The sequence below is a fragment of the Pinus tabuliformis genome, chromosome 5_1, assembly GCF_031772625.1.
Source record: "Pinus tabuliformis cultivar Carrire ecotype Pingquan chromosome 5_1, CPIR1, whole genome shotgun sequence".
NCBI classification, from domain to species: domain Eukaryota; kingdom Viridiplantae; phylum Streptophyta; class Pinopsida; order Pinales; family Pinaceae; genus Pinus; species Pinus tabuliformis.
Window position 1 is genome coordinate 322,830,363 of NC_142305.1, and position 26,337 is coordinate 322,856,699.

Genomic DNA, 26,337 nt, shown 5'->3' on the forward strand with positions numbered 1-26,337 from the left:
AAATGAACACCCACTAGTATGTTTTCCCCACCATTGAGCTTGGAATACGCGTCCCATGACCATGATCTTATATATTTTTACATGGATTTTTAACCAGTGTTATTACAACAAGGAAGAGTCACTTGGGATATAGGTCAAGGATTGCTTCGATGACTTTGTATCCAAAGGACCTAAATGTGAAGAATGAGTATGTGCATCAAAGGGAACTTGGATGTGTGACTCAAGTAATGAAGGATAAGAGGATGATCAACTTTGTTGCGAGAGCTATGAAGGAAAAGAAGGATGGAGGTGGAAAGGTAGTTCCACCCATCATGGGGAAAATGGTAGATGTATCTTCTACTAGGATACTTCACCATGAGATTGTTGATGAAAGAGGAAGTACAAGTAATTATTCTAAGGAAAAGGATGGAGGGGAGTATGTAGGTAGAGATCCAACTGGAATTGTGGACTATTTCAAGTATGCTATGGGCATATATGACTTTCAGTTGATGAAAGCCAAGCTTGAGAAGCTTGGATGTACACAGGAGGAGGTTGTTGTTGTGCATGAGTACTTGAGGACATAACATCAATCTGACACTTGGGTAGATGAGATTTAGGGAGGAAACTTCGAGGACCTTGTCATGCACTAGACATTTGGAGATTGGTGTTTGCAGTACCTTGATGATGAGGAGGACTGCACCACCATGACAAAGGGGCCTTTGGGCTGTTGAGAAATGTAGGGCAAGAATAGGAAACATATTTATCTATTTTATAATTTCATGTGATATACCTTCACTTCTTAGCTTATTATATTTTCTTCATTATGTTATTATTGTGTTCTTTTCATCAAGACAATTACCAATAATAAAAGAGAAGTGACAGTATGTAGGCTTGTCAGCCAGAGCCAAAACCTTTGACCTTTTTAGAGGAAAACCCAATCAAAATGATTCTTCTACATATTCAATTGACAAGTACCAAGACCATTACATATACCCTTGACTCTAGTATCCTTCCAAGAACCTTGTCATTATCCTTGATGCTCTGCCTCTTCCCTTCGTCTTCCTTTCTTGATATGGTACTTCTCTCCTCTGCTCCTTCTAGAGAAACGCAGTCTCTATGATCTAGAGAATCTCAGTATCTAGATCTCTATCTTGGTTACCAAGTGTCCAGAAGAATCATTCCTTCATTGTCCTAGAAGAAACCTCCTTTGATGCCCCAGAAGAAACTTCTTCTTTGTCGCCCCAGAAGAATCTCTTCTTTGCTACCCCAAAAGAAACTCTTCTTCATTGATCTAGAAGAAACTTCCTCGTTATGCCAAGAAGAGTCCTCCTTCTCTAGCCTAGAAGAAACCTATCTTCACACTACATAGAAGAAACCCATCTTCACACTGCCTAGAAGAAACCTATCTTCGCTTGTCCTTCTTTACTTCTTCTTTGCACTTCTCTTGACCCCTTCTTTGCACTTTTATTTCCCTTCTACTTCACACTTCTGCTTATCGAGATCAAGTCGAGTTTCTTGTTTGAATTTCTTGTCTTCAAGTGAGGTTGAGTTAGGCTATATATACACTTCTTCTCATGTCCTTTAGGTTGACATGATTACTTTTAGTTAGGTCAACTTCTTCTAGAAGATTATTCCATCGTTGTAGGCTGACTTGAAGAGGGTAAGTGACAATTTCTTGGAGGATACTTTACATAGACAATATTGACCTTTTACAAAGTGTAACATGACTTCATTACATGACAATTACTCTATCATTTTATGACTAGATGACAAATAATTCCTAAAGACTCACAATGGGAGTCTTGACTAAAAAACAAAATCCCTTGCTCATGAAACCCATGAGGCAAGTCAATATAATAAATTTTATTTTACATACCATTACATAAAATCAAAATTACATGTCATTATGAATACCAAACCTAGTTACACTTTTCAACACTCCCTCTTAACTAGGGATGTATTCATAATGTTACTTGGACTTTCTCAATCTGAAGAATTTCTCATAAGAATAATTCAGATTGGTAACTCATTTGTATAGCATCATATAAACTAGAATTGTTACATAGTAAGGCCTTTACTAAAAATTCCTTATCTCCACAATATTTGAGCTCAATGCTAGCGAGATCAATGATTTATATACACCCTCATCATTGTCTCTCTCGGAACATACCCCACCCGGGTTCTCTCAAGATATGTTCCATGAGGATTATTCTTATCTTGGACTCCCCAACCCTCAAATAAAATTGGTCATGCAGGACTACTCTTCCATTGGATGCCCTATCTCATCCCCAAAGAGTATCAAATGCCAAATGATTACCCAATCCTCCATTATGTCTTCCTAGTTGAAGACCAAAATGTCATGTCTATCTCTCCCTCTCACATAGGGAGGAGATATTCCAATAAGGAATGTACTCATTCCTACCAAAAAGGATTGTAGCTAAGCTCCCTCTTAGCTTAGTAATTTCCAAGTTTCTTCCAAGTAAGAAACTTTTATTTCAGGCTCCCTCTTAACTAGGGACCTATAGTAGCTTCTCATGTGGAAAAACTAGTTGCCTAAAGAAATCCTATTTTCTTCGATTTCATCAATTTCTTTTGTCATGGAGTATTCATCTTTTGGGGAGTTATTCATAGGGCATAGACCATCCATCAATTTCATCCATAAGTTAGTCATGTCGTCACCTCATCAGAAAGTGATCCATCAGATTTTCCATCTGGAATTTTCTTTATGTCATTATGCTTTCATGCCATATTTTTCAGAAGGATCTTGTATCCTTCAAGATGAAGTCATCCACAAATATTCCCTTTGGCAATCCTACATAAGCCCATCTAGATATTAGATCAAAAATAAGAAATGAACACTTAACTCAAAATTACCTTTGTGATGGCCTTTCATCATGACATCTTTCTGTGGGTATCAACATCCTGCATATATATTGACACATTTCCAAAATATATCCTTTGTCAAGGGTATCCATCTTTTCTGACTTCTATCAGAGTCTTCATATCTTTCTGGGAGATATTCTAGTCAGCTCTTCTTGGAATCAGATGCTGAATGCCTTTTATCTTTGTTGTATACTATCATGATATCTTCCTTTCTTTTTCACAAACTTTATTCCTAGGATCTTCCAATTAGAGCTACTTAATTGTAGTCATATTCCTCATGATTCATATGAGGACATATTATGTTGATTTCATTTAGTGTGACTTATGCTTTTTTGCAATATTTCAAAGGAGGATATCCTTTCTTATTTTGATCACATTTCCCAAGATGGAAATAGTGATCCGTATTATCTGCAACCATATGACATGACTTTAATAATAATCTATGTAAGCATACATACCTCATCCTTCATTTTGGTCATCCAGACTTCCTGTAGCAGCTTCATTTGAATGAAAGAACTTCATCCTTTAGCCCTTATTTCTTGTTATGTCATCATACCATCATCCCTTAAATCCCACGAGTTGGAGTTCTTGATGAAACTCTTTCTGTCCTTTTAGATCGATGAATCCTTTGATGAGGATTCCATCAGAAAAACTTTTAAGATCTTTCATATCCTCACCTGATAGATGTTTCCTTATTGACTATTGTATGATGATCCCAATCGATGATGACCTCTACTTCTTTCTATAAGTATTACTTGAGATTTCTGCAAGCCCTTATCTTTTGTACTCAATAGAATTTCTTTCAAACATTATATCTACTATTCATGTCATGAGCTCTTATTTCTAATGCTTCTATCACAATGATATTTTCTAATTTGATGCACCCTATCTTATTTACATGACTTCCTATCTATAAATTACAAGTGAAAAATACCTTTTAATGAAGAAGATCATGTCATTCATAGTAGAGATCTTTTACTTCTTCATTTTTACACTTCTTTAGTAATGTGGGATTCTTCCATATTCCTCTTTTCCTTTATACATTTAGGAAAATCTCTTCTATAGTGCCCAAGCTCTTGACATCCATACCATCTTACCTTATCCATGTTCCTCCATTTCTTTTGAGGAACAAACTTTCAAAATTTCCCTTTCTTTCTTGCCATAATAGCATATGCTTGATTCTACTCATTTGGTTTGAAATCAACCTTTTCTTTTAGTCTGGTTTCTTCGATCTTACAGAGTGACCATAGATCTTGAAATGGAATAGTCTCTTTCTTTCCTTATAAACTTGAAGTGAAGTTACCACATTCTTTTGATAGTGCATTTAGTACTATTGTGGTCATCTCTTTATAAAACATGAATTCTCCTAGCTCTTGTAGTTGATCTCAAATTTTTGATATCGTCATAAAATATGAGGCTATTCCATCTTCCTTGGATATCTTCAATTTGTAGAGTTATTTCCTTAATGAGATTACTTCTCCTGTAGTACTTACGAAAAACAACTCTACCAAATTGTCATATATGGCTTTTGTAGTCTCCAACTTTGATACATATGGGATTAGATAGTCTTTTATAGATTCTATAAGAATCCTCTGGGCTCTCACTTCTCCCTTCATGAATATAGCATGTGCTTGAGTATATTCCTTTGGCGGTTGGGATATTGATCCCTTGATGTGATCCATGCCCTCATTCTCAATAAGATTTATGTATGTCCTTTTCTTCCATGCAAGGAAATTTACAGTCCCAACCAATTTATTATTTTCCTTACAAAAATATTTTTTTTATTATCATATATAGTCATAGACTTACTTGAGAGATTGATGCTTACTTTCTCCTTAATCTTGGTGTTCATAGAGGATTTTCTTATTGAGAGATTGATAAGAGAGAGCTTGATTTACGATCCTCCTTGAATGATTTAGTCTTCCTTTCTTTCTTGAATATGGTTTCAAGACTCTTGTAGGAGTAGATTTCTTCGATCTAGGATTTTCCTTTGGTAGTCCTTGAATCTGCTATGATCCTTCTTCAATGCTTGATGTCTTCTTGATTGGATGGATTGGTGTTATTTGAATTTCTTTGATCCTTCCTGATGTGTCAACTTGATTTGGATGCGCCTTCATGACTTCAACACCTAAGCTCTAATACCATGTTAAGAAATCTAGGGCATGAATAGTTAAGAGATTTTTATGTTTGATAATTGTTTGTGATATACTTTCACTTCTTAGCTTATGATATTCTCTTCATTATGTTACTATTGTGTTCTTTTCATTAAGACAATTACCAATAATAAAAGACAAGTGACATAGTATGAAGGCTTGTTAGCTAGGGCCAAAACCTCTCACCTTTTGAGAGGAAAACCTGATCAAAATTTTTCTTCTAGACCTTCAATTGACGAGTATCGAGACCATTACATAGACCCTTGACTCTCGTATCCTTCCAAGAACTTTGTCACTATCCTTAATGCTCTGCCTCTTCCCTTCGTCTTCCTTTCTTGATCTGGAACTACTCTCCTCGACTCCTTCTAGAGAAAATCAGTCTCTATCCTTTACACTACTACTTCTTGACATCTTCTAGAGAAACTCAGTCTCTATGATATAGATAATATCAATATCTAGATCTCTTTCTTGGTTACCAAGTGTCTAGAAGAATCCTTCCTTCATTGTCCTAGAAGAAACCTCCTCCACTACCCCAGAAGAAACTTCTTCTTCATTGCCCCAAAAGAATCTCTTCTTCACTGCCCCATAAGAAACTCTTCTTCATTGATCTAGAAGAAACCTTCTTCATTATGCCCAGAAGAGTCCTCCTTCGCTAGCCTAGAAGAAACCTATCTTCGCACTTCCCAGAAGAAACCAATCTTCGCTTGCCCTTCTTTACTTCTTCTTCGCACTTCTCTTGACCCCTTCTTTGCACTTATGTTTCTCTTCTACTTTGCACTTCTTCTTGTTGAGATCAAGTTGAGTTGCTTGTTCGAATTTCTTGTCTTCAAGTGAGGCCAAATTAGGTTGTATATGCACTTCTTCTCTTGTCCTTTAGGCTGACATGATTACGTGTATTTAGGCCCACTTCTTCTAAGAGGTTCTTCCATCATTTTAGGCCGACTTGAAGAGGATAAGTGACAAGTTCTTGGAGGATACTTTACATAGACATTATTGACCTTTTACAAAGTGTAACATGACTTCATTACATGACAATGAATCTATAATTTTATGACTAGATGAAAAATAATTCCTAAATACTCTCAATGGGAGTCTGGACTAAAACAAGAAAATCCCTTGCTCATGAAACCCATGAAGCAAGTCAATATAAGAAATTTGATTTTACATCTCATTACATAAAATCATAATTATATGTCATTATGAAGGCCGAACCTAGTGACACTTTTCAACATGGGGAAGGGCCTCTCACACATACGATGATGATGCTTGGATGGACGTGGTTGATTGGTACATGACCATGGGCAGCACATGGACGATAGCATTGATGGATAACATATTGCAGATGGGATGGAGACTACTTCATGGACCTTGGATATAGCTTACCTTAAATTTGGATAGAGATGGGATAGATTATTGACTGAGTTGATGAACATGATAGGATGTCAGAGAAACAACCAACAATGGCATGAGGATTTGCATCTCATGAGTTGAGCATGACATTTGGATTAGCTATCCAACTAGTTTGAGTCATGGGGGCTAGTAGTGTGCAGAGTTATGTCGAAGATATGTCTGGGCTACGACTAAGATATGTTGTGCTGGGATGGAGTACCATGGTAGATATTCAGTTTATGATGATATAGGGTGGATTGACATGATATATGTTGCAGTGAGAGCATGTAGCCGAGTTGGAGGTCCCAACCTTACATGATGGGGAAGCATGAGGAGATTGCCATAGATGTGGATGATGATCATGGATTGAGGAGACTTACCTATTTATGGATTCATGAGCCTTGGTGGAGGTTTGTACGATGGAGAGTAGAGTTGGTCATCATGGACATTGGATGTTGGAGCTAGCAACACTTTGTGACATTATGGAGTTTATACGAAGATTGTGTAATAGAGGATGAAAACCTTATTTAGAATGGGGGAGGATGTCAGGAATTTGAGTAAGGAAGGCCCGAGGGAGTCAGAAAACCGAAGTTGTAGTACAAGCATGACTAGATGTGCAACAGGTTCCCGCATTCGGTTAAAGGTGACTCAGTTGGATCATTCGGATAAAGGAAACTTGGAGGAAAAATGTTTGGTTATGTGCACCCCCACCATCGGTTAAAGGTCACTTAGTTGGTTATGTGCAACGGATGGGTGAGCATGTGTAGCGAGTGCATCGGTGGGTGAATGCTTTCCTGACAGGATGAGTGACCAATGTGCGATGGGTGAGTTGTGTGCGACGAGCAACTGATAGATGAGTCATGTGCTACAGACAAACAAGGTGCAATAGGAAAGTTGATTTGTGATGAGAGGACGGCTTGGGCGGACAAGTTAAGTGAACTGGTGCATGTGTGACGATGGCAGAGAAATGTGTAAGTCGCATGAATGATGTAGGCATGTTGACCCATGGGTAGACATGGACATACGTGACAATTGGGAAAAATAAATTTGGCAGATGGGTGTGTCATGTTGATGGGAAACTTGGCTACACGTTGGGTCAACCCATGGGTAGCACCAAACGATGTGACCCTTGGTGAATTACATTCGATGGAGAAGCATATAAGTATGACATTGAGGAGGTGGATTTAGGCACCATCGTAGAGTTTGTTCTACACAAGAAAACACAGCGAAAGGGTGAGTTTGGATAACCGAAGGGGAAAGGCAGGAGCAGGTTGTAGGTATGGCGGTGAACAATGTGTATTGGGATGCCGACAAAGTTCCATAGGGCACTGCACACATAGGTGGTTCGGGCCATGCGCCGCCTTGGGCAGGTGAACTTGGGTTTGGTGGTAGTGCGACAGTAGTTTGGTTGAATGAGTAGTGAACAGAGGTTCAGTTGGTGCGTTCACCATGCAAAAAGGCTGCATGCGACAGAATTGTGCAAAAGATTGAGTGCTGCAGAATGGTGTGGGAAGAATCAATAGTGCTGGAGGATAGTTTCGAACTTGGCATAAACGACAGGAGTGTCAAACGTAGGCAGTGTTTCGAGCAGAAGTGCCACACGCTGGGTAGAGTCAGAAGAGTGTTGCAAGAACTATTGGCAGCACAAATTTTGGGGTTTCTAAGTAGAGGAAGTGCATATGGGTGGCAGCGGAAGCACAATGGGGAGAGGTTCATGACCCGGGCATGACCATCGGGAAATTTCGAGAAGGTTTGCAGGACGACCTTGGGTGGCTGCACAAACTTATGTAAATTTGTAAAATTATTGTATTTGAAGTAAAGTTGTAGATTTATATTATTGTTGTGCAGACTTAACTGGGAGTTCCCCTCCCATATAAATGTGCATAAACTTGTGTTATTGATGATTTATTCCACTACATATATGAAATATAATTGAAGAAGATAAATAAAATAAATGTTATTTTCATTTCATTGTGAACACTTAGAGAAAATTGGTCAAGTGTTGAGTAGGTGTAGTCTGTGTGCTTGAGTAGTGGTGAAACCAAAAATTTCGGCAGTGCCACACCCACCTATGTGTGTGTTGTAGCGGCTACAACCACCCTCCAAAATTTTTCCTTAGCTTCATTTTGGAGCCTCATTTCCAACCTTCACAACAGCTTGTCTTGCTTCATCAGGTTCACGAGCTTCAGTATTTTCCTTGCGCAAAGGCAACCTATCGATTATGGCTTGATGAATTCCCCTCACAGGTTGTTCACCCGGACTTAGTCCAGCTATAGGTTGAGCAACTTCCCCAAGAGAATTGCACATTTCTGGAGGGAAACCAGCCTTCCCGACAGAAATTGTGCAATCCTGTCTGGCAGCCTACTGGGCTTCAAGATTGCACAATTCTGCCAGTCAACACTCCTAGCAGGAATTGCGCAATTTTCCCTAGCAGGTCTGCTCAGCCTAGAATTTTCACAAATCTAGGCAGCAGTCAGCTGCTCTACCCAGAAATTGTGCAAATTTCCTGGGAAGTTAGCCCAACTCCCAACCACAAGTCCTCTCCCAGCAGTTGAGCAGTCTCTTGCATGTGCAGGTGAGTTGATCGGTTCCATCTGGGAGCTTGCATGCATGCATGAGCTGCTTCTCCCAAGACAACATGCAAAGGCATCCCTTGTTTCAGGGATATTTTTCTAGTAGTTGGAGGTTACATGCAAGGATCATTTCAGAAACCTCCCACTAAGTGTCGCTTTCCCTAGATTTGTGGCATGCACGTCATAACCTCGATGTTATCAAAACTCATTAACTGGATGCTTCAGATCTCATCCCTTGGCCAAGGGACCTTGGCCTTGGGACCTTGCAACTCTGACAACCCACATCACATCTAAGAGTTGTCGGTACATTCAACTCAGTTGTTTTGGGGTAAGCCCGCTTCCCATGCCTTGTGTTGCATTTCTATCGCTTTTTGTGTTTTTGCTTTTATGAGTATTGTTTTCATGATTTCTTTGAATGCATGTTGTTTTTTACATGTATATTAGATTTTCCTAGCACCATTTCAGTTTTCATCAACGTCTCACTGTTGTCGCATGCATGAAACTTTTTTTCGCGAATGGTCGCAGATTCGATGACTCGCCTCACTCACATGCATGTTGTTCCATTTTCTGAATCTGTCATTCGCCATTTTCATGCATGATCATTCACTTATGCTTACACGCAGTATCACCATACATGCACACCCACATTCAATTTCAGTTGCCTATCGGCGAGTCTGGACAGTCTTGGCGCAGACTCTGCCTCACCAAGAGACTCACCAAGACAACATTGCACAATCCTAAGAGGGAATGCTCTGCCTTCCTCTCAAGAAATGTGCATTTCTACCTAACAACTATTCCCTAGGCATGCTTTGTGCAATCTTGAGGGAAAATGACTATTGGCCCAGAAAATTGCACAATGCAGTCACTGAGCCTACAACCATTTCCAGCTAAGATTGCGCATTGCACAATTCCAGCAGTCAGTAGCCATACTGCACTATACATTATGCAGTTCCAACGCAGTTCCAACAGTCAACATCTAGAATGCACTGTACATTATGCAGTTCTAGTAGTCATTTAGTCTCCCAGCAACCCAGACTATGCCTTTCGCAGTATTGGTAGTCTGTCTCCTGACCTCCAGGCCGAAATTGCACAACCTTCATGATTAGTCACACAGGTATGTTGAAAGTCAATTCTCAAGTTCATTTTGGTTTTCGACTGACAGTTTTCTTGCCATGAGTGTTGCCATGTCTCCAAGTATTGCAGGTGTCCATATGTCTCTCAAGATGTACAGGTACAATGGTTTCCAAGAGAGCAGAGTCGAAGACACTGTTCAGAGCACACCTGGAGATACAGTTGATCAAATTTCTATGAGCTTACCTACTCACGAAGATATCAAGTTATTCGTAGATAAGAACATCAAGATATAACAACAAGAAGCATCATGAACAACAGTTGAAGGCATCATATCGAACGCAGTGAATACAACGAATGCAACGAACGCAGCGAATGCAATGAATGCAAGAGGAAGGTTGTTGACAACACAGAGGTGGAACAAAGTTGCAAGATCAAGCAAATGCACCAATAATGAAAGAAACTTTGGAGACTTAGGCTATGAGGTGATGGTGCGACATGAATATCGTGCAAAGACAGAGAATGGAACAGAGAAGGAGTTGCATGTGCTAAAGCAGCAACTTAGGAAGAACATGAAGCTGCACAAATAGATGAATGAGTTGCAGCAGGAACATGAACAACAGTGGGTGCAACATGCACTCACAGATGTTACTGCACCTGTACAAGTTAAAGATCCATCCTAGTAGTTGACACAGAGTAGACATAGTGAGCATTGTTGTTGATCGCATGCAAGGGATTCAATAGCATGCATGTCATTATGTGCAGGCATGCAATCCAACCCATTCAACACACTCACCAAGGCGAAGACAAGAAGCAAGTCCAACTGGAGCTGAACATGTACTTTGGAAAGTTGATGCACATTACCACCAACATATACTTGAAGATTAGCACAGACACTATGCATTAGTGTGTTGCCAGTTTAGCTACACCCAAGAAGATCGTGCGCATGTTAGTAGATAAGTTGGATGAAGGGACTGAACCAAGGCACCGGTTGCATCGGAGGCAAGAGTTCGCTTCAGAAATATGTCACCATGAGGTGCATGCACACCATCATGGACGACTAAGCTTGGCATCAGCTCACCACCTTCACCATCACAAGCATGTCAAAGAGTTGGTCTCATCAAAGTGAACAGAGTGTCAGTGATGTCTTGCATGGCTTGCTCAAGCCATGTTGTCTCACATGAGTACATGTGCATTGTAACGTTGAGTCATGTAAAGTGTAAGTCAAGTGTCAATAGTTGGATGTAACAGTCTTAGAGTAGGTGAAGAGTCATGAGGGTAGTTGAATGGTTGCAAAGGGGAATGTTAAGGGTCACCCCACCCTTTGCTATAAATAGTCCCTTGTAACTCATTGTAAGGGCTTTTGGTCAACCATGCTTCTAATAAGACTATCCTGGAAAGAGCTTGGAAAGTATTGTAACGCGCCTTGGATTCTCCACTGCACAAAGCTAGTACATCTCTTTGGAGGAGCAAGCAGGTGTGGTTGTAATGTTCCATTGTTGGGGCTAGTAGGTTTACATGGATGTATTGTATGATTTGGACTTACACTTCTTTATATAATAAGAGCCAACGCATTTTCATTCATATGTTGTTATTGTAGTTGACCTGCTCCTGTTGCTTAGCAATATATGTTGTTTAACTTACGTAGTTGTGTATGAACTGCTTCATATCCGATTATATGAATCTTGTTGCAGATATGATGTTGGTTTAACCATCACTTTGGATTTATGATTGATCTTCTTTCCATCTTTTGATGCATCTTCGCTCATGTGTTCCCTTCTCTGTTGAGTACTGCTACAGGTTGCCAAGGGTTGCACTCATCTCACCCCCCATGTGTTAGAACCTCTCATTCACCTTCCTTGACTCATTACAGCAGTCACACCCTTGCTACTGACAGAGTTATCTTACTTGCCTCTACGCGACGTCGCAGTCAAGCCATTACCTTATGACCCACTGCTGGGACTCCTACACCAAATGGTCTGAGGTCTAATTGGGACTTCTTACCGGAGAGATCCCCTTAACATGTTGGCGTGTCCAGCACCATCAACAGTGTGGTTGAAAGACTACCACAAGGTAGGGCCATGACACTCTTTTTCCTTCATCTTCTCATAGTGGTATGAATCCATTTGAAAATATAAGTTCTCATATACTATAGATGTTAGATATAAATTTCCATATACATAGATATTAGAGACATTAAATTTTCATGAAAAATATTTTTATATTTTTAGGTGTCCATTGGAAAATGTTGTTATATATTTAAATTTAATAACTGAATTATTTATTTTAATTAAATATTAATATATTTAATGATAAAGATATACATATTTCGTTTAAGAATTAAAGATTTAGTCATAAGTAAAGATTTTTTCTTCTTTTTTTTTTTTAAATTCTCCAATAATAAGTTACAAGATCGGTAGAGTGGGTATATATATCTATATCTATATCTATACACACACACACACACATATATATATATATGAAAATAAAAACTTATAAAGATAAATTGATAAAAAATCTAAGAAGATATGTGATGTGCATGACACAAAATTATAATAATAAAAATGAAAATAAAAATAAATGTACATAGTGTAGAGGAACAAAATCAAATCTAAACAACTTAAAAGTTAAATGAGAAGAAAAATTATGGTAGGTCGGTGGGCTAAGAAGAGTAAGAATTGTGCAATAATTGAGATCTTAATGAAAAGCTTTTATATCAAATAATAAATGACTCACGTTACGGCCTAAGGAGGGGAGGTACAATGGCATCCAATCCAGGTCAGGAGGGCGACATTGAGAGTGGAGATGGAATGTAGGGAGGTTTGTACACATGGTTGTAGGTGGCAGAGACTAGCCAATGCATGGACCATACCTAGCAACAATGGAAGCAGCCTAGGGAATGGAGCTGCATCAAAATGGAGTAATAGGGATGGGCAGTTTCAAAGGAGGGGTTTTCTACTTTTACTATTTGTTTCACTTGTGATCTCCCTCACCTACACATGCCTGACGAAGAAGCTTAATAACAAGAGTTTTATGGTGGTCATTTTAACCCTTCAGATAGAGACAATAGGTATGGTCAACTCCCAGGATTGCGTCGACCTAGAGCCCGAACTGGAGGAAATTCTTTCAGTTTGGGGGTTGGAACTCACTCAAAAAAACCTAGAATAGGTCATTCATCTAGGTAGATCTCCTGCCGCGACACAGAGAGGCATGATGGTTGACTAGAACTTGGATGGGGGTTTAGGGTTTGTGGAAGCTGGTTTTCCCTGTGCTTCAAAGGTGGGGGGTTGGGGGCTTGACAAGGTATCCCAATAGAGTCAGGGGACAATGGTAGTTTTGGCAGGTCACGTTGCAGAAGAGTAGGTGGAGAACCGAGTAAGTACAAAAAACCTTGGTTATTTCCCTATATCTGGTCTGTTCTCAGGAGGCTTAGAGGATATTTTTATCAACAGTAGCATCAGGGGAAATGAGGGGTTAAAATCGTGTCTAGTCTCGGATCTGGGACAATTTGAAGTTCGTAGGGGGGAAATATTAGATAGGACCATTGCATGCAAGAGCCCTTTGAATTAGAAGTCCAGTGAGACATTTAATATCTATGACAATTCCAATCTGGAAAGGCTGAGAGCAGAAGTATTTCTCCAGGGTTTCTAGGCACACTATGAAGAGATAGTAGAAGATTCAATGGAATTTAGGGGGAAAAATAAGGCAAGTAGTCCCTCACTTAGACCACTGGTACTCAAAGAAGAATGGATCTAGGGTTTAGTGTTCCAGGAAGTGGGGGAGCAGACCCATTATTTAGGCTCAGGAGAGGTGGGGAAGCTCTTAGCATCCAGGGCTATTACTAGTTGGAAATGGGTAGCAAAGACGTGGCTAGGGCTGCTCTCCAAAGAAGGAATTGATCGGAGGGAGGGGCAGCTATTCGCAGGGCAAGCGGGGAGGGATTGGAACACAGGGGCGAAGAGGAAGAAAGGGAAGTTAGTAAAGAGGAAGGTCGTATGTCTGAATTTGGTTCTGGGGTTTGACATTCAGATTGATAGGGTCATGGAAGTTGTAGAAGCAACTTTGGTAGGAAGAATGAAAGGAAAAAAATACTCGGAAAACTACATCTAAAAATAGATATCTAAATCATGGAGGGAAGCTTCGGATCAATAGGTCGAAGTGACCACATTGGATAGGGGATGGTTTATGATTAAATTCAGCAAAGGAGAGACATTGGAATGGGTAATTAGGTGAAATTGGTGCTTTGGGAGAGCACTAATCTTGTATAAAAGGTGGAATCCTCTCTTCGACTCTCAAAGATAAAAGGTGGCAAAGATTTCGGTTTGGGTTCGCCTTCTAGGACTCCCTCCACACCTTTGGATGGAGGATGTTGTTAGAGTGATAGGAAATACTTTGGGATCCTTTCTAGAGGCAGACATATCGTTCATGGAAAGAAGGTACAGGAGCTTGGCTCGTATTTTGGTAAGGTTGGATCCAAGGGAGGGTTTGGTAGAGGAAATTCACCTACAATATCAAGGATATTCTTACTCCCAGATCATCGATTATGAGAAGCTTCCCTTCTTCTGTCACAAGTACCATAAATATGGTAATTTGGCATGACATTGCCCTTTGGGATTCAGAAGGAGAAGAAGACATAAAGGATATCCAGGGTTTGTGGATCGGTCTAGGCCAAAGAGGAGGAAATGACGCAAGCAAAGGAGCTGGGGAAGTAGCAGGAGGGTGAAAAAGTGTAGATGGAAAATTAGGAAGACCAGAGCATGCAGATGGAGACTGTGGTTGTGTAGGAGCAGGATCAGCCTCAGGAGATAATTCGGGAAGATTGAGAGGATATGGGAGAAATGGACCCTACACCTCACCCGAAGGGTACTGTCTCTCTTCCCCTTCCCTCAATAAATGAATCCTTTAAATATTTTTTCAATTAGATCTCGAGGCCTAGTCCTTCTAGGCCTGACCCTTTGGTTGATTTTCCTATTGGATTTATGTATGATACTCTATATAGTCTTATAAGATAAATTATGGATATTAATATGGACCCTGCCCTGTCTAAAGGCCTTGTGAAGTTTTCCTCCCTTGTGAACATTGTTGAGAAATCCTTCTATAATCTTCGTCCCCAAGAAAAGAATGCTATCCCACTGGGAGTTGTTGGCTAGTTGGGAGACTCTTAGGCTCCCTTTGTGCACCGATAGACTCGAGGAAGAAAGTCTAACCTATCATAGGCTCAAAAAAGAGCTAAAATTAACATTGTTGATGGGAAAAAATTATCTTTACAAGGGGTGCTTAGAGTAGCATAGACCCTGACCAAGGTGTCAAAATGATTGTGTTGTCCTTCAATTGTCGTGGTTTTGCTAGCGCCATTAAAAAACTAGCACTAAATTATTTTTTTCTCAACTAATGTCTTGATGTCTTGGAGTATGTGATGATGTAAAACTTGCTCTCAGTAAAATTCTACCGGGATGGTCATTTATGACCGTTGATGCCAAAGGAAGATCTAGGGGTTTGGCTTTCAGAGTCAAAGATTTTAGTGTGAAGTAATTAAACTCTTGGGGATCGGAACTCGTGTTGGGGGATTAGGTTTATTATCAGGAACTTTACTCAAAATTGTTACTCTTAAATATCTATGGGTCATGTCAGGATAGGTTTATTTTCTAGAATAACCTTTTCTCCAAATATTTATGAAAAAGCTTAATTTGGTTGTTGCCGGGGGGGAGGTTTAAATTTCTCCTTAGGGTTGTCAGAGACCTATGGTCCAGTAGCCCAAGATGACCCCTTGGATGCCTTCTTTATGAACAAAATTGGCTCTGGTAAGCTTAAATACGTAAATTTACTGAAATCCGGAGCTACTTGGAGGAATAGGAGTGTGGGGGATGTCAGGGTAGAAAAGAGATTGGACCATTTCCTCCTAAAAGAGACGTCATTCAACAACATTGTAAAATATATGTGGAGGTCATTGGCTAGCAATTAGGGATGCTCTCTAGCCCAATCTTTTATGGAGAAGCTAAAAATAATGAAGAAGGAAATGATAGAGTGTGCAAAAGCCAAAAATATTAGGGATGACCCTGAATTAAGCAGGATAGGGGAGGAACTGGACTAAATGGAGAGAGTAGAAATGAATGGATATGAAACAAAATAGAAGAGGGAAAAGATCAAACAACTGGAGATAGAAAGAAGGAAAATTGTAAATGATATGGAAAAACAATGGAGACTCAAAAGTAGAGCAATCTAGCTTGCAGTATGGGATGAAAATTTGTTTTTTTTTTCAAAATTATGCCAAAGGAAGGAAAAATACAAACATGATCTGGGGGTTAAAATGGGAAGATGGGGGCATAACAAACTCCTTTGTTGACCTAGCCACCATGGGAAGGAACCACTTTAAAACTTATTTAAAGCTCCTGAAGCGGTTTCAATTGCAGAGGTGATACATGTGGCCCAACTCTTTCCCCGATACATTGAGGATGAGGAAAATGAGATGCTTATGGCTCCAGTGTCAAAAGGGGAGGTAGAATAGGTTTTAAAAGCTATGCAAAGAGATAAGATTCCAGGGTTTAATGGGTGGACAGTGGAATTATTCCAACACTATTTTGAACTCATTGGGGATGAACTTACTGGAGTGGTGGAGGAAATCTCGGGATAAAGGCTTTGTATATGAACCCATCAATACTACTTTCATGGCCGTAATTCCTAAAACGGATGAGCCTTCATATTTTGATGAGTTTAGGCTTATTTCTCTTTGTAATTGCATCTATAAAACTATAGCTAAAGTTATTGTAGTTTGTCTGAAATGAATTCTTTCAAGCAATATTTCAAAGGAACAGTATGGGTTCCTCGATGGTAGGCAGATTTATGAAGAAATCAGGGTTGCTCAGGAGACATTGCATAATATCAAGTGGACCAGGAAAAAATGGGTGATAGTTAAAATTGATCTATCTGAAGCATATGATAGAATCATCCGGCTCTATATCCGTATGATGTTGAGCATCCTCGGTTCAACATTAGTTTTATAAATAAAGAAATGGGATGTATATCAAATGTAAGTTTTGTTTTTCTGATCAACGAGGTATCTTCCCCTTTCTTTCACACCCAAAGAGGTCTTTGGCAGGGATTTCCACTGTCCCCTCTCCTTTTCTTACTAGTAGTAGAAGGTCTTAGTTAGTTGATTCTGGTTGTGAAGAGAAGAGGTGAACTTAAAGGTATTGAAGTAGATATAAATTTGTATATCACTCATTTTTTGTGGATGATATATTGTTATTTAGTGATGGAAGTAGAAGTAACATTCAACACTTAAAATCCTCCCTCGATCTTTTCTTAGTAGTAATGGGGATGTGTATAAATTCTCAGGAATCATCTCTAATTCATGAAGGCTTCTTTAGGAATGAAATTACAAGGATCACCTCAGTTCTCCCATTTGAAGAAAAGGCGATGAAGGATAGCTTCAAGTTTTTGGGTTTTCACCTTAAAACGGAAAATTACAGGAAACAAGGTTGGCTCTGGCTTCTGGGAAAAAATGAAAATCACATAAAACACTGGATTTATAATTGGCTATTGAGAGATGGGATACTAGATTTGATAAAATCGGTCCTTCTATCCATTCATGTCTACTGGATTGCTAACATGGGTCCCAAAAGGCATAATTTCACGAATCAAGAAAGTGTGTAGCCATTTTCTTTGGGATGGAATAAAACAGGATTTCATGCTGCCATGGGTAGCATGGGACAAAGTTTCTAGACAAAAGGAATGGGGAGGAAGGGGAATAAAATATCTCTCATTTTTTGCATCCTCACTAGCAACAAAATTAGGGTGGAGGTTGATATCAATGGAGCATCTGTGGATGATGGTTGTCAAAAGGAAATATATTGACCCAATCCCCATTGATGAATGACTGCAAAGACCTGACAAAAAGACTCCCCATGTTTCAACAGTATGGAAGGTGACAGTAGATTCTTTCAATATAATAGAACATGGACTAGCCTAGCACATTGGAAATGGAGAGAACCTCTGAATAGGCATCGACCCGTGGGTGGGATGCAATGAAGGGTTTTCTCTCACAAGGGAGGTTATGGTTTGCTTACATACCCAAGGGCTTCACTTTCTGAATTAGATTGCAAGGGAATATTTATCTACTATATGGCATCATGAATGGAAATCAACAGAGGATCTGCAGCTTGAGCCCAAATGGGAAGAGGAATGGCAGAGTTACCTTAGAGAACTTCAGCGAATAAATGTTTAGTTAAGGGACCAACTTAATGTGCTTAGATGGGTACATGCTCCTACAGGAAAATATTCTCCAAAGTTTGGTTACAACTACCTTATGGTAAGAAGGGCATGGGGGGTTTAGGAATGGTGGTGTAAACTGCTATGGAAATTAAAAATCCTAGCAAAATCAAGAATTTTTTTTGGTGTATCCTAAGAAACAAAATTCCTACATGGGATAACCTCCAGAAACGAAACAAACAGGGTCCCAATTGGTGTACTCTCTACAAAAGCGAGGAAGAAACAATCCAACACCTCTTCGTAAGTTTTCCATTCAACATTAAGACTTGGGAAGAAACTTTGAGACTTTTGGGGAAATCTAAAATATGTAATGGGGAAAATTTAAGGGATGCCTGGTGAAGATGGTCGAATGTGGCCCCAGGTGAAAACATGAGAAATCTCCCTTTGATCATCTCATGGGGCATTTGGCTGGCTCGAAATAAGAGAATTTTCCAGGATTTGTCCCCTTCATAGTCCCCAATTGTTGTTGAATGTGCCTCTATTTATACACTAATCCCCCTGCCAAACCCAGTCAAGACATCTAGGATATTTAGAGAAGAATAAATCAGGGTTGACATTCCATGGGATTTCTTTGATGGTGCATCTGAATCTCAGGACAAATGTGGCTCGGGACTTGTCATTCATGTCAACTACAAAAATTTTGAAAGCTTCGGTGGGCCTTGGCCCAGGATCAAACAAATTTGTTGAACTACATGTTGGGCATGGAATCCCCCCACAGTATGTTTTGGGGCTCAAAGCCCAAGTTTTGATCAAATGTATTGTAAGACTCTGTGAATTACGGGTGCGGAGCGCGAAGTATAGGTTGAGTCATAGGGTTGTCCACCCTAAGTATTGTAAAGTAATGTAATATCATGTTGGTCTACCCATGGTCCATAGACCATGGGATTGTATAAATAGAGCGAGTCTCTAAGTTGTAAAGATAGCTAAGAAGGAATGAGAGAATTAGGATGAATACACAGGGTTCAAGCATAGAGTAAGAGTTTAAGTGTATTGGGTCATAGTAGTAGGAAGAGGCTCTGCAACTGAGTGTGTAGAGGCCTAGTAGAGTCCGAAGCTAAGTGCGTAGACCCCTGTAGTTGAGTGTGTAGGGCGGTGTCGAGTCTGTAATCTTGATCAAAGAATAATAAAGAGAAGCTTATTCCAATTTTTGTGTATCTGCTTGTGCATTGCCTTCTTTACATGTATACTATTCTATTTATCGCGCACACTGATATGATTGCTGGATATGCTGTAATAATCACTAGTCTTACACAAATAAGTTAAGTAATCGGGTAATAACAGATTAAATAGCAAGGAACTTGGGTATAATATGGGTTGCGCCCCGAGTAGGGCTGTGCGGAAGCAACATCACAGGTTGCAAGGAACTAACAAGAGCATGTAGCGACATGCACGCAGGGTTAAACCACGGACCTCCAGAAGCTTATCAGACATCCCCAAGGTGCAGAAATCTAGTTCTAGCACCCTCTCACTTTGGGTGAGACCTCAGTCTGCGCTCTGCGAACTGTTGCTGAAAGGGATAGTAGTACCGAGATTTGCTTGGCTAAATCACCTATGAACCTGGGTCAAGCCCATACAAGCCAACAAATGGTTCCATTGCTGGGACCAAGATCTACATAAGGGATGTCTGATGTCATGCCACTGGAACCCAACAAAGAAATAAATTGAAGAGTGGTTGGACAAGAAGATTCACGAGTTCATGGCACATGAAAATAGAAATCCGCGAGTATCTAAGGAACAGTGGTTGGAGTGCTACTTGTATACAGAAATCCACGAAATTTTCTTTGCATCCTTTCCTTCTGAGCTGTATGAGTGGATCGCGAAGTTAGCAGACAGTCAGGGGAGGTCTATAGACAGTTAGGGGAGGTGTAGAATCGACAAACCAATTGTGTGGACTCTAGAATTAGTGCGAAGACTAGAAACTTCAGGAGTTAAGATCGCACGGGCTGTGGACCATTGGCTCGACTGAATTATAGTAGGATTTATCACTGAGTTCATGGTAGATATGACCATCAGCTACAGTGAGGCAGAGCGATGTTTCCTCAAGGGACTTCGAGGTAAGTATATTAAATCTTTGAACATTTGGATTAAGATTTTATTGTGTGAAAAGCAGGTTATGCGAATAAATTAATGTTTGGGACTACATGAAGTGGGAAGATCTACAGAAGCAGAACTAGTGAAGAGTTAGAAACCAGTCCCTTAATTCCCCCCTCATGGGAAAGCGAGGAAGAGCTCGCGAAAGTTTCTCTGAGAAGTGCAGTCAGTCTGATAAGGCATCGCATTCTACATTTACCACCTCCACCCACAACGCCACCCATCTCACCCTCCTCGCCTCCATCTCCATCGACCCCACCTCCACCACCACCACAATTCAGTATGGCGAGTGTGGTCGAACTATCGGTATTCAGAGGAGTAGGAATGAAGATCCGGACCAATTCTAGTTTGTGGTAAGAGCAGTATGGGAAGCACAAAGCGTCGCGGATGACAATATCAGGAAGGCTACATTGGTAAGTGCATTAACATGGTACATCAAGCATTATAATGACCATCCAAACACAGGAATCGCAGAAATCCAGGCCACACTGAACAGGGAATTTAGCAGACCAAAGTCATAAACATAATCAATCATCGGGTTTAAGGAGATCACGATGCTCCTGGGCGAGATTCCCTGGGATTTGGACCAAAGACTGAAGGGTATGATTCATGAAGCCAACATGATGTTAACAGATGGATAGCATCATGCATGGTTGGTAGCATCACTGACACCATACTTAAAGACGGTGCTGTCACAGCAAAAACTTTCCAACCAGGCCGAAGCTTTATAAATGGCGATGAGATTGCATGAGATCCCTATACAAGTCCTTGGTTTGGGAGTCCAACAAATCCATGAGCAATTGCAAAATCTGTGTCTAGAAATGCAAAGTTTGAAACAGGACAGGACCCCTCGGCTGGAGGTGCGCGAGGAGTTATGGTGCATAAAATACAAAGGCCAAGGGCACGACAAGGACCACTGTCCGGTGTTTGTGAACTACTTGGTAGGAGGAGGGTCGATGCCATTAAGACCCGAGGCAAAGGCAGGGCCAAGCGCAATGCCTCCATTATGGTGCATGATCTGTTAGATAGGAGGAAAACACACTACAGACAATTGTCATCTATTGTAGAAGTATACGTAGACATCCCATCAATTATTTTGTAACTTCTGCAAGTTAGTAGGCCATGATGAGCGCATCTACAGAAGCTACAAACTAATGATGGATCGGACCCCTGCCTACAGGGTGCAGACTGGAACATGATCCCTCGACCCAAATGTAGGAATGGCGTGCACTAGATTTCAGGGGTGCGGTCAAGGTCGAGGTGGAATGGGACTAGGAAGGGGTCGCAGACAATTAATTTGTTATAAATACAGAGGGCTAGGGCACTATGCCCACGATTGTACAAACCCAACAAGGACATCATGTTTGTACTATACTCAGTCTGACCATGAGGTAGAAGACTGCCCTACACTAATAGCGAGACTGCGCAAAAAAGGGGTACTTCAGCCCCCTCTGACTCAAAATTTACAGATGATGAGGTCTGAACCGCATGAAGAAAACTCGAATGTAAACATGATGCTCAGGAGTGGTATGACCACTAGTGATGATAAAGGTAAGCAGCCAAAAGAAAGTGCATGGGTTCGCAAGGCTCCTACTAAGGAACCTGAATTTGGTTTAGAACGTGCGAAGGAGACATTCATGGAAGCTAAGAAGAGCTTCACGAAGGCCTCCACTTCATAGTAAGGATCAATTAGAACCAGGAATGGATCCTTCAATGCTCACTACCTTTTTGGAGACATTCATGAAACTGCTGCATGAAAACAAGACAGTAAAAGGGCTATAGGAACTTATCACTAGGTGCGCGGGGTCAGGAGAACCACGTGTGGTCTGGAAACTTGGAAAACATGCATTGCGTAGAGGAAGGTAAATGAGGTTGACTGCAAAAATTGGGGAGTATGAGGTGGATCAGGTAATCCTGGATCTGGAATCGGACGCGAATGTACTACCAAAGAAAACATGGGAACGCATGGGCAAACCCTTGCTATAGTGGTCTCCTATTCAGTTACGGATGGCAAACCAATAGAAGATCTTGCCCATGGGAAGATTGCAAGGGGTAACAGTAGATATTGAAGGAGCGAGCACGCAGACAGATTTTGAAGTGATAGAGATTGTCGATGACAATAATCCCTATCTTGCGCTACTAGGAATAGACTGGGCCACCATTATGAACGGAGTCATAAATATGAAAAAGCGCAAAATGATCTTTGAGAAAAAGCCACTACGCATAGTAGTACCGCTAGATCTAGCCAAAGGAGTGCGATACACTGAACTAGTATGCGACGATGATGGTGATGATGATCTCGATTATATTTACAAGATAACTGCGTGAGAAGAGGATTAGGTGAATCCGACTACATATGGAAGGATTTCGTGGGAGCGTGAAATCTCCTGCACCTTGGATTCAGACAAAGAGATAGAATGATGGCAGAATCAGCTGCACGAAGTAACAACACTTAATTGCAACATGATGGTTAGATCACTGCGCTACGTGAAAATAGAAGCAAGGGATCTGCCAACATATGATGGGTTGACAATGGTGGATGAACTCCTGAGAAAATTTAAAAGCATAGTACCAGAACAACAACGGTTCGATGTGCTGAAGTGGGCACTACACATGATGCCCGCTCGATGTTGGGGTATGCATCAGGGAAATTTTGAGGATTGGCATGGATGTAGAAGGATTATGTTCCTATTTTTTCGAAAACCCCAGCTCCAAACAAGAGCCAGTCAGCAGGGGCAGAACAACTTGCATGCCCACCTTTCTCGATGGGTACAGACATATGTTGTATAGCCCAAAAAAGTGCACACCACCCCCAGAATAGAGAATTGGAACAAACTGCAGCAACAGGAAAGGCGATGCGTGCTACCAATTATCCACGATGAAGCATTCGATAGGGTGTGCAGAGTACTAAACAAGGTTCAACAGGAAAGATGTACTGATTGGGACCTACACATACCAGCGGTTCAATGGGCCTATAGGACCATATGCAAAACACTGACCACGGAAACGATTCTGAAGGTGTGAAACAGAGTAGGGACCATAATTTCTGAAGAGAATGCAAACACGGATCCACATGTAATAGCTCCAGCAATTGTGATAGTATGCGAAGACCAAGATGAAGAAATCACATGGCTATGCGAGGTCGAACACATAGAGGTTCAGGAAGCCATTCGACGAGGGAAACTTAGACTTCTTAAACTCGAAAAGGACTGGGTACGACCACAGAAGAAAAGCATTTTGATGGATGTCGAGATCAAAAGGCTGGAAAATGAGATCAAGCAAGCAGGTCTTGTCGATCAACCAAGGATAACAAGACAAGGTGCAGATGATCATACCACTGGATTAGAAGATTGTCATCAGGAATTTATGACTCTACTACCATGGCTACGACCACACCTCACTAAATGCAGTAACCAAGGGATCACACTACATACAGTAGAATGTGCGGCGCTGGCTGTCGCGAAGGCAATTGAGGAGTTTCTGCGGACTATACTAAAAGGCGATTTGAAGTCTCGCACAGGTGGTATAACCACTTGACTAGCCGTAGGGAGCACAGCCTCAATGCTCCAGGTAGTTGAAAAAGAGTGAGGGACTATAAAAGAGTCTATTTAGGAGTTGCACGATGAGGGAGGTGTACGCAGAATCAGCATGGCATGGGGGGCTGCGCTGCCACGCGGGTAGGCTGGGAAGTGATTGTTGGTGTCACTATTCATGACAAGATGTCTGATTTAAGGCAAAAGGGAGTGGGCGGCAGGCATTTAAGACACACATTAAGGGCAAGATTTGGGGCAATCTACCACCAAGAAAGAATTGATGGCCCAAAATTGGGGGGAACGGTCGAATTTGAATTGAAAAGGCACTATAAAACTCCAAGGGCTAGCCACGAGACAATACTTGTTCACTTGAGATTTGAGCAGTTGATTAGAGCACAGAGTGTTGAGCGCCAAGCAATATTTGAGCCCCAAAGTTCGCAAATGACCACAGATAGTTCAAATAGGATGACGGCTACCAGGAGAGGTTTGGGCTCTGCAGAAGGAACCACCGACGAGGCCGCGTAGAACCCCACAGTACATGATGTTCTCGGAGACATTAGGGTCGTGCCAGAAATCCTGAAATTGCCTCAAACACCGAGGCCCAAGAAAGATAAGCAGGCAGCGAGACCAGTTCGCATGTCCCTGAGGAATCCGTGGTTCGGTAAACTCTCAATGGAAGAAAAGGGCAAGGCTGTCACCATTGAGACAGATGAGGAGGAGGAGGACCTAAAGGCTCTCGTCGATGAGATAGACGAAGTAGAAGACATGGAAGATGACATCCAGCCAGTGCGTTCTGCAGCGAAATTTCTCGAGTACATCCCTCTGTGGAAAGGGAAAACTAAGATACCAAAGGACATGGATGCCACTAAGAGCTCACTCTAGACCCTGCTCCTCCCCGATGGAATTGTGTTTGAGGGCTCGCACCTGGGTCGCGTGCCCACAATGAAGTTTGAATATTGGGACCTCGTGGATAGCAAGAAGTTCCCACACTTAGAGATGGAGAGCCTCATGAAGTAGAGCACAGAGGGGCCAGTCACAACACTAGAGCAATGAAAAGGGTTGTGTAGTGTGGAGAAGGCTGGATTACTTCATATGTTGTGGATTCCACACTTTCACCATGTGCCTATCACTATTTTCATCATCAGGTAACTACTTTGTCTGGTGCACGATGGGTACTTATGGCTGGAGGAGCCTATTCCCATCACGGCGGATCTCATCCATAGAATTTCCCAGCTCCCCTGTAAGGGAAAGGACCCCATGGCAATAGCAGGAAAAAGTGGAGATTTGGCACTCGCAGAGGCCATGAAGAAAAAATACAAGCTTGAGAAGAAAAAGAGGGGGTACGCAATCAACAGCATCAAAGATAAAGGGGTGCGCTTAGCCACCCAACTCTTGGCCGGGAAGCTAATGAGAAAATGTCACGGCAATGAGGTACTAGTGTCGGTAGTTGTGCTGGCCGAACAATGCGTAGAAGGGGTCCAATTCAACTGGGCCGAGTTCCTCTGCGAGGAATTCTTGACCAACTACAAGGAAGCCAGGAGTAGGGCAAGACCTTCCACTATGCGTGGTTTCTCTTGTCCATTTTGCTGGTAATAGGAGAATTGCCCAAGGACAGTCAGTTCACTAGCAACAAGACTTAACAAAGGCTGCAAAGTACTCATCACTCTGGGCTACCAAGGACACGATTCAGACGCAGATGATTCAGAAACAAGAATGCAACAGGTACAGTAGACAGCGGCTCAGTGCGCTGTCGACAATCACGCCGTCGGGACTAGATTCGAGAGACTCCATGCCAAGATCTCCACACCAATAGAGTGACTCAGGATGAGTCTCGATGATTGTGTTGGGGGCCTGTTGGGCATGGAATCCCCCCACAGCATGTTTTGGGGCTCAAAGCCCAAGTTTTAGTCAATGTATTATAAGACTCTGCGAATTATAGGCACAGAGCGTGAAGTATAGGTTGAGTCATAGGATTGTCCGCCCTAAGTATTGTAAAGTAATGTAATGTCATGTCGGCCTACCGGACCATGGGATTGTATAAATAGAGCGAGGCTCTAAGTTGTAAAGATAGCTAAGAAGGAATGAGAGAATTATGATGAAAACGCATGGTTTGAGCATAGAGTAAGAGTCTAAGTGTATTGGGTCATAGTAGTAGGAAGAGGCTCTGTAGTTGAGTGCGTAGAGGCCTAGTACAATCCGTAGCTGAGTGCGCGGACCCCTGCAACTGAGTACGCAGGGTGGTGTCGAGTCCATAATCTTGATCGAAGAATAATAAAGAGAAGCTTATTCCAATATCTGTGTATCTTCTTGTGCATTGCCTTCTTTACATTTATACTATTCTATTTATCACTCGCACTGATATGATTGTTGGATATGCTGTAATAATCACTAGTCTAA